This window comes from Camellia sinensis, chromosome 12 (genome assembly GCF_055761805.1).
Source record: "Camellia sinensis isolate YWXY chromosome 12, ASM5576180v1, whole genome shotgun sequence".
NCBI lineage: Eukaryota > Viridiplantae > Streptophyta > Magnoliopsida > Ericales > Theaceae > Camellia > Camellia sinensis.
The window spans coordinates 52,005,856-52,016,769 of NC_138972.1; positions in this window are offsets into that span (position 1 = coordinate 52,005,856).

Sequence of the window (10,914 nt, forward strand, 5' to 3'; positions counted from 1 at the left end):
AAATTACAGTTAAGTCACCGACGTCATTGAAAAATTTGTCAAAAAAATCACTAGAGTCAAAAAAGTTGCCGAAATAGTCGTTGGTGGCAATGGCCAATCACTGCGACTAGTAGAGATGGTGATTGGTGGACAGATATGTGGACATATAAACAGACAGTCAATTGATAGACAAATAAGTAGGGTTAATATAGTCTTTTCAATTTTATTTTTTTTTGACTCCAAAAAATTTGAAATTAGACTTATAACTCGAGTATACCAAAACTTACAAAGATTGATGTAATATATGTATATATATACACTAGCGTAAAACCCGTGACAATTATTCAAAAAATTAATTAGAAATGATTTAAAAACAAATAAATGGATAAGATTGAGTAAGTTTCAATAATTATTTAAGTCTTCTATTAGTATTTTGTTCTATAAAAAAATACATGTATCTTAATTCAATTGGTAAAATTAAAAACAAATAAATTTGCATAAATTACAAAACTGCTTTCTGTTGAACATAATTATATTATGGCTATAAAATTTTTATAATTATAATTTGTCATGTCAAAGTTTGTTAGATGACATAACAATACTATTTTTTTTTTATTTGGTATCTCTAGCTCTCTCTTCCATCTATTCTCTATTTTTCTTTCTTTTTAAATTTTATTGAAAAGATTTAAATTTTTATATGTAATTTTGATTGTTATGGTGAATTTTATTTGTACACAGAACTTGTTATGGTGATAATAGTGAGCTTTCATGACTGAAGGTAGGTTTGGATTTTAGAGGTTAACGCAATGTGGCCTAAAAAAAGAAATGAAGCAAAAGATTTAAATTTTATATTTATTTCAATAACTATGTTAGAAATATTACTCAAGTTACTATATGCCATGTTGTGGTTTAGAAAAATAATTAATTGATATGGTAGGATAAAGTGTAACACCATTTTTGAAATTTCTAAAATTCTATGGGATAATCGAACTGTCATGAGCCATGTTAGGATTAAGTCAAACAATACAGGTTGCACTTGACTAACTTATTTATGTAAATATATTTTAAATTGGTAAATACATGTGAAACCCCTTATTTTTATATAATAAAAATAATATATTTTTAAAGATTTTTTGTATAATTATTCTCATTACTCTCTCTATCATCTTCTTGTACCTTCCATCTATCTATCTATATATTTATATATATACACATCTATACATGCATACATATTAATGATTTCCATCTCTCAAAGCTCTCTCATCCCTCTCACTCTCTTTCTCACCTCTGTGCTTCATCCATTACCTTTTGTATATCTCCCTCCATCATCTATATTTATACATATCTATATATATGCATGTTATCTCTTCATATCAACACCACTGAACTACCAATATCACCACGTGAACCACCAACTTCACTGCCACTGTAACGACCCGAACATGCATTTGATTAAATAATCATCTAATTGCATTTTTATGTGCTGATTGATTTTGTGTTTGATGTGAAATTGCATGTCTAATGGTGTGGATTATAAGGATTTGAATTTATATCTGTTGTTCGTAGGAAAACGTATTGCATTACAACTGTAAACTAAAAATTGAAAGCCTTAGAGGCGCCAGAAACCAAAACTGAATAAGTATTTGTGATCAGCATAATTTTTAGCACCAAATGAGATGTTTGGTACAAATTTGATTCAGAATGAATTAATTGGATTTAAATTCACCCCTTAGTTAGAAGGCATATATATATATATATATATATATACGAGCCCTAGTTGTAGACTTAGACTCAACAAAAAAATCTAGAGAGAGAGAGAGAGAGAACTCAATAAGAGAAAGAAGAAGAACAATGGAGACTTGTCATGCGCCGAAATAATTGACAATAACTCATCCCATGACAATTAATAAATGACAACATAAATGAAATGATAAGCTTTCATTAATCAGAGTTTGATATATAAAAAGGTGACATATGTGATATACATTCATAAGCTTTATATTCTGAATCTATAACATATATCACATACAAGTGAAATGAGATAAAAGGCTATAAATCTTTCCAAGTCCACGCTTGGTTACACAAAAGTGAGTACAACTCCATAGAGTTTAAGCCCTTAGCTTGTACAAAAATAATAACAACAAAATACACCAAAAAGAAGCCCAAGGCTCTAAGTCCTCCCAAGCTACGTCCTTAGCTGGGGCATATCATCAACACCTGAAAATGATTTTTTGCATAGAGTGAGTCAAAGCCCAGTAGAGAAACTACAATATAGTGTATGAATCTTAATAAAGCCATAAGGTGATGCATATGCAATGCTCATGCCTAAAACATATTTTTTTATATCTCTTTTCAAAATCGTGCAAGGCCAATTTTATACCACAATTCATAAAATGTCTTTCCTTACAACAGAAAACAGGGCAGTGAATCACAAACTCCAGGAAACCCAAAACAAATACAACCTTTCACAAAAATTTTATCCGTAGGAAACCGTAATCCGGCACCTATGTAAACGTAGGCTATACACGCACTAATATTGTCATTTCACGAAAATTTCGTCCGCGAGATTGGCACCCATGTATATGGGTGATTTTTAGGACTTTCACCATGGACACTTAAGCCAACTTATTTCAACGAGACACATTTACTTCCCATATTCACCCCTTTTTCTCAAAACAATAACTTTTACAACAAGTTAAGTATGCAACAAAATTCAATGCAAATGAATGAGGAATCGGTTTTAATTCACCTAATCCTCATGTAATTTCTACAACAATCAAAGCTATCCTCCACCGATAGCCCAAAATATATATTTCTAATCAATAGACAATTTCAATAATAGTATATATGTTCATCATTTCCAAGATGTGAGCAATATTACATATCCAACTTCACCATCATCATCAATATCCACATTCTTTCCAATCTTACAAAACCAACATCATTTTTCAATGTTTTCCAACATAAATCAAAACCCACAGTCTTAGAACAAAACCTCACTTTCTTTCAAACTCACTTTTGAGTAAAGAAGACCATTATTTCAACATATAACAACCATCATCACATCCCCACAATTTTTTTCCACGGTTCCATTTGAAAACCCTTTTTTTGATTTTAAACCAAAACCCTAGACTTTCTTTCAAAATTCCCAAATCACAATCTTGTTTTGAAAAGCAAATAACTAAGTTAAAAACCATACAAAAGTGTGGAGAAATCCCTACCTCGAGTTCAAGAAGCAACCAAAGAGAAGTCAAAAATCAACGGCGGCAAAAAGTATAAACTTTTCGATTACAACATAGCCCCAACTTTGCTCTACACAAAAGCCTTAAGGAGTAAGGGTAGGAGATGTGTGTAACTAGATCAAAACCAAGGTTTAAGACCTTAAAAAGTTAAAAATGGTGTCTGGAATAGTTTGGGAGAAGAAAGAGGTGAAAAATAGATATTTTCGGGTTGCATTTGTTTATATAGGCTGAAGCAGATCGCGGGCGCGAGCTGCCTAACTGGCTACATCGTGGGTGCGACCATGCTATTCGCGGGGCCCCCACGTAGCCCCTCACGGCCCACGCACTTTTGCCCCATACATTAGACCTGAGAGCATATTTTGGTCACGGCCTGCCGCAGGCGTGGCCTAGCCCATCGTGGGCGCAACCTATGTGGTTGCAGGCGTAACTAGCACAATCAACAAATGCTACAGCTTGTTCCTGTGAGCAATGCAAGGCTTCCCATGCCCACCAAGCAGAAAGTAAGGTACAAAATCAAAAAGAAAATAGGGAAAACATAATAGCAATGGTACACAAGTGTCGGTTAAAGCCCAGACTATTATAAGACTTAAAGGAAATCTTCATAAACCATCCATTAAAGGTAGGTTTTCTTTCCTAATTTCTTAGATTTGAGTCATCTACACTTATATTCTCTTGAATTCAAGCTTCATTAAGAAAGACATCATGCTTAGTTGAGGGTTTTGAGGTGTGAGAACTCATATGCACATCTATGAACACAAAAGAGAAAAATGATAGGAAATAGCTCTAGATCTTGACATACTTGGCATGAGTTCATGAAATTTTTGTTCATACACTTGCTCTCTTGCATAGTTCTTGAGATTTAAAGAGGAAACTCCATAGATTTTGAGACTTGGAACACAAATGTGCATGTTTTATGATTTTGCACTTCAAGTCTAAGTTTTGATCTGTTAAGTGGAAATTGGGTTTTGTTTATGACGTTATGATTTTTTTATTATTATTTAAGTTAGAAATGCCAAATTTAAGTTGTTTTAAAGAGTTTTGGGGCTTGAAAAACATGAAATTGAAGTTGGATTTTGAAAAGAAGAAGTGCCATTTTGCAGCAGATTTTCAGAGTGCATTTCAACCCAAACCGCACGTGCGAACAGCCTTCCTCTGCCTCAATTTGCATTCTACTTTAGCTCCACACGAGCAGCCAGATCCACCGCACAAGCGACCAAGCCACCACACGTGTGATTTGCAAGGCAAGCTTGGTTTTGTTTTTCTTTCCATTTTTTTGACTTTCGGGCCTCCATTTGCATGGTTTTCATGAGTATTTCACATTCATATGCATAACATAAATACGAAAGGATTAATGAATGAGTAGAAACGGCTTAACGAATATGTAACAAATGATCCAAATAGGTTTAAGACACGTTTAATAAATTAAATGTGTTTTGAGATGCTGTGCTTTGATATGTTTTTGCAGGTTGAGCCGTTGAGGTGTATCCAACCACGCACGGTGAGTAACATTACTGTAAAGATATGTTCATATGAATTATATTCGAAATGATATTTGATAAGTTATGGTTTCTGAAATGTTATTTTGTTTAAGTGAACGAATATTCGATTTTGAATCTATCATGGCATCCAAAGACAGTCCCAAGTCATGGGAGACAGCATGTTAATGCAGGTCCATGACATACATGTGAATACGAGATCTCGCTAACCACTTGGCGAAGTGGTGTTCTGTTTGATAATCAGTATCCAGAACCAATTATTCTGTTTGATAATCAGTATCCAGAACCGATTATTATAGTCGGATGACGATATGATATGTTCTGTTAGATGTACCATTATTATGTTCGGATATGAGAATGATTTGTTTACAAATATGATACATTTGGAATTCGTTCACTAACCCCTTTACTTTAATGTTATTCACTAGGCTTTAGCTCACTGTGTGTATATATATATATATAAGTGAGCGTCATGAAGAACAAGCCCAGAAGAAATCCTTTAGTCGAGCCACCATCTAATGCCTTTTAAGTTTTTGGTGCCTCCAAGTTGAGGCTAAGTCTTGTTGGCTTTTGGCAAATTTTATGTACATAAAATTAGAGTTTTGACTTTGATGATACAGTGATGATGAAACGGGTTCCAAGCAAAGCGGGTCGGACTGATCCACACTTCTCGAATCGGTATCTGAATGATCAAACCCACCAGAGAACCTGCACACGAGTTCAACGGGGAACGGGGAGTCCCCCAGCAAACCCTCCGACGAGCAAGTTAGAGAGAAAAGTAGAGTGTAGAGATGAATTAGAGATAGAAAGCTTAACCTTCTTCTTGTCTTCAACGTTTGCTTATATCCTTTGGTAATCATTTGGTTGTCCCTTCCGACCTGTCACCTTGGCCAAAAGTCTATGCTGTAGCTTACCTTGTTCAGGGTGAGGGCGTGCTGTCCCGACGGAGAGGTGTTGTCGTAATAAATGCAGTGAGGGGCTGCATTAATGGCGATGTGCAGTGGCAATAACTTTGCAGATCTTTGTCTGCTAATGTGGCTTGCCCTTTACCTGCCATGTGTCTGAATATCATTGGTCCTTCATGCCATGTTGACTTCCAGATGGCGCTGGGCCTTATCAGTTGGGTTATGTATTGGGGTTATGTATTGGGCCCTAAGTGGTGGGCTTGAGTTGTTCATGGTGGGCTGTAGCCTTTATGGGCCTACCCATGTCAGACTTATATGTAAAAATATGAAGATAAATGTTTTACACATATTGATATGTATGTATTATTGAGTGGGTAAATTAATATAATTATGTGATTGTTCATATAGTTATCATAGCTCAATTATAGCGATCCTGATTTGGACCTGACCCATTTATTGCTTTTGAATTCGAGAAACTATATCTGAGACGATTGTTCTTCCTCTTCATATTTGGTTTTGGCTTCAGGGGTCGACACCATCCTTGTTGGTGTCAACATTGCTTTCTCTTCTTGGTCTTGTTCTGCTTCAAGGGTCAACACCAGCCTTGGAAGAGTTGACACCTTCGTGTTGTTGTGTTCCTGGTTAGCTACTAAAGACATTTGCCTTTGGTTGTTGGTCTCTAGGGTCAACACCAATCTGGGAGGTGTCAACCCTTGTCTGTTACTGGAACTGAAATTAGCTACTGAAATCTGGTGTCGACACTCTAGTCTGAGGGTCAACACCCTATCTGCTGCCAATGTTGGCATTTTGCCATTTCTTCTTGAGGGTCGACACCTCTGGCCGAGGGTCGACCCTTATGTTCTTTTCCTAGAATTTTTGTGCAGTTTTGGATCCTATTTTTGGGGGGTTTTGACTTATTCTTTTGGGTTTGACTTTGGAACTTTATTTCACATTAACCTAGTACTATAAATAGGGTCCTCACTTACTCTTTTCTTCACTTTATCTGTAACGCCCTCAAAATAACAACATTAAACCCAACACATAAGATATGCATTGATATGTAAAAGTTCCACATTCTTCCATTTATCAGAGTTTCATTACAAAAAGTATTACATGTTGACAACAAAAGCAAATGCCCTATGGGCTTACAGCTTTCCAAGCTAACACTTGGTTACAACAAAAGAGTACTAACTCATACACATTAAGCCCTTGGCTTGAATTTACATGTAATACATCAAAACTAAAACGACAAAAGTATGTCCGCCTCTAGCCTCCCAAGCTATGTCCTTGGAGGTGGCATGCTACCTGTACCTGAAAATGATATTCCCATATAGGGTGAGCCACAGCCCAGTAGAAATACACTAAACCAACCATGAACAATGACTAAAAGATTAGCAATTGATTGATGGCCAACACTGATACATCCACATAAATTACATTTTATGTCATACGACTTAAGAGTCCAAGTTACTTTTCATTTTCCCTTTTTCAACAGATAAGCATATTAGCTCTATCCACATTCTCAACAGATATGTATAACAATAATATCCCATATTCACAGATAAGCATGTAAGCTATATCCACACTTCACAAAGATAAGCATATAAGCTCTATCTTCACTTCTCTAGACAAGCATATGAGCTGTATCTACGGAGTTCATCCCCTGTCTTCTCCCAATACTATCCGGTTTAGAGGTACATCCCCCATCTTCCCCTAAACCGCGGAGTACATCCCCCATCTCCTCCTCTACACATACCGTATACAAACACATTGGTTCTATATACAATCACTCAATACATACAGTTAATGTATTCTATCAACCGTCAAATTCCATGACACATTCCATTGATTAGTTTTAGTTTGCCTAATCATCATGCATTGTCTACAACAATCACGACTATCCTCCACCGATAGCCCAAAGCAGTTATTTCTAAACAGAAAATAAATGCACAATGGATATTTAATCAACATTTCATTTCGGTGAGTGATAAATAATTCAACTACACCCTTTAACCTCATATATTCCCAATTAATCAAACAATGTAATTAGGTCAATTCCCTTAATTAACATTACAACCCTTAGGTCCCATTTTCATCAATGATTCAACATTTATTCCATTTCTCTATGCCAAACATGCATCCAGGTTTATTATAAATAAAACCCCAACTTTTGTAAAATTACACAAAAGCCCCAAACTTTCACAAATTTACCAAACCAACACCAACATCTCAAAATACTAAAATTTAAAGACAAAATCCATAGAGAGGAGTAGGATATCCCTACCTCAAAGTTTGAGCCAAAAAGGAGATGAAGACTCGAAGATCAACGTGCTCCAAATCCAAACTTTTTCAGATTAAATCGAAGCTCTCAACGCCCTCTATCTTTTTAACAAAGACCCTAGGCTAGGTTCACACTCTAGGGAGATCAAATCTTAGAGAGAATAAAAGTTTAGAGAGAGAGAGTCTCGGATCTAGGGTTTTAAAGAAAAAGAAAGTGAAAAACTGATGTTCAAAAACGCTACTGACCGCTGATATAAAACACGCTCGCTCGAGCGAAGACTTTGTCGCTCGAGCGACCAGACACAGAAAACTCTCGCTCGAGCCAAGAAGTTCTCGCTCGAGCCAAAAACTCAGAAGTGCGCTCGAGCGAAAGAATACTCGCTCGAGCCAACAACTCAAACCCTCAGGTCTGCAACCCGAAGCACGCTCGAGCGACAGACTTCTCGCTCGAGCGAAGAACAAACCAGACCGCTCGAGCGAAGAAAGCTCGCTCGAGCCAAGAAGTGCAACTCTCAGGTCCAGAAACAGACGCAATCGCTCGCTCGAGCGAAGCCACTCTGGCTCGATCCACCAGACACGAACTCAACTCTCGCTCGAGCGAAGGTCCAAAAATCTGGGCAGCAGCACTAGGCTCCCAAACACAACCAACCTATAACAAACCTGCCCAACACATCCTATAACTCAATATACAAAGTAAAGAGGATGCAGACAAGATAATAAACAACTACCAACATCCACGGACACATGTCCGGATCACTGTACAACAAGGGTAAACCGGGGATCGCTATATTATCTTCTCTCTCCCTCTCTAAACCGTGACTGTCTCTCTCTCTCTCTCTCTCTCTCTCTCTCTCTCTCTCTCTCTTTCTAAATGCCTTTTTTTCACATAAGATTTTCAGATCTACTCACTTAGAAGCATCTTCTTACCTTGCTCCTTTAAGATTAAGTGTTGAACGTGTCGAGGGCCTCATTTTGATCGGAGCACATCGTCGTTTCATCTCCGTCGACTTTTGGGTTTTTCTTCATTCTTCATCTTCTAAGCTTGAGATAAGGATTCTCCACACTTTCTTATGGTTTTTAACTTAGGTATTTTCTATTTCTAAAACAACTTTGTGATTTGAAGATTTTTGGACAAAACTAGGGTTTTGGTTTAAAAATCAAATGAGGGGTTTTCAAACGAAATCTTGAAAAGGATTGTGGGATTGGAAATGAGGTTGAGTTGTGATAAAATGGTTGATTTGATACTTAGAATTGATTTTGGAAGAAAAAGGGGATTGGCCCTAAATATCTCAAATGTTGACTTTATATAAATATATAGAATTGATGTTGGGAATGTGAAATTGGAAGAATATTGATAAAGATGGTGGAGTTAGGTATGTATTACCACTCACATCTTGAAATTTGGAAGGTTTACCTTTATGAAAAATTGTTTATCTGTTTAGAGATACCTCTTTTGGACTATCGGTAGAGGATAGCCATGATTGTTGTAGAAATTCCATGATGATGAGGTGAATTAAAACCAATTTCTCATTCATTTACATTGAACATTGAAAATGTTATTGTTTTGAGAAAAATGGTTGAATGTGGAAAGTAAATGTTATCTTGTTGAAATAAGTTGGCCTGAGTGTCCATGGTAAAAGTCTTAAAAATCGCGCATATATATGGGTGCTGATCCTACGGACAAAATTTCCGTGAAATGGCAATAGTAGTGCTTGTGTAACCTACATTTACATGGGTTCCGGTTTACGGTTTCCTCCGGACAAAATTTTTGGGAAATGTTGTGTTGTTTTGAAATTCCCAGAGCATGATTCACTGCCCTATCTTTTTACTCCAAAGGAAGTAATTTATGTTATTATTATGGCATTGCACAATTTTGGAAAGAGTTATAAAAAGATGTTTTGACACGGACATTGCATATGCATTCACCGTATAGCTTTGTTAAGATTCATATACTGTGTTCGATTATTTCTACTAGGCTTTGGCTCACCCTACGTGGGAAAAATATTTCAGGTACTGATGATGTGCCTCCGCCAAGGCAATAGCTTGTGAGGACTTGGAGCAAGAGCTTATTTTATGTATTTACTGTATTTATTTTGTACAAGCCAAACGCTTTAACTGTATTGGACTTAAGTCCACTTTTGTTGTACCCAAGCATTGTCTTAGAAAGATGTAAGCCTTTAGGGTATTTCTTATTTGTCTAACTTTCATTTCGTCTCTTTATTATATCACTCTTTTGTAAAGCTTAATTGTACATCATTGAAAGATAACTACTTTGTCATTGTAATCACTTACTGATGTTGAGTATGGGTTATAGTAATTATTTCGGGACGTGACAACTTAGTAGCAAAGCTTACCGGGTTTAAATACTTTATGTATATGGGAAATGGTTCTTACCACGATGGGTTTATCTCACTTGATAGAGATATTTGTATGTTTGGTATGCTATGTGATAACATGCTTATGTGATTATATATGTATGGGATTTTATTCTTAAGATACTGATTGGGCCTACGGGTTTTTAGAAGTCCTATTAGAAGAGCACTTAATCACTGCTGTTTCTAATTGAAACTCTGGTAATGCCGCAAGACGATCATTATCTAGGAAGGAAATTCATGTGTTTATGTGATTATGTGCTTATGTAAAGTGAATTACTATTATCCATCGCATTAGGATACGAGTGAGTTAGCTTCGGCACATTTGTAAATATGCTAATCTCTTTTGCTACCTTTATTAGGATGTCAGGACGTGGACGTGGACGTGGACGTGGACGTGGACGTGGTAGTGGTAGGCGTGGTAGGCCTAGAAAGCATGAGGTGCCTTTATCGGATGAGATTCCGGCGCAAGAAGAAGGGGTTGGGCAGGCCAATGTGGCCAAACTAGTTGGTCAGTAGGCCATGGGCGCTTTAGCCCATGAAATGGCTAGAGTTTTACGAGAATCCATGGACATTCTCAGGGTTGAGAATCAAGTCCAGGCCCAAGTTGCTGAAGCAGGGCCATCTCTCTTGAAGATGG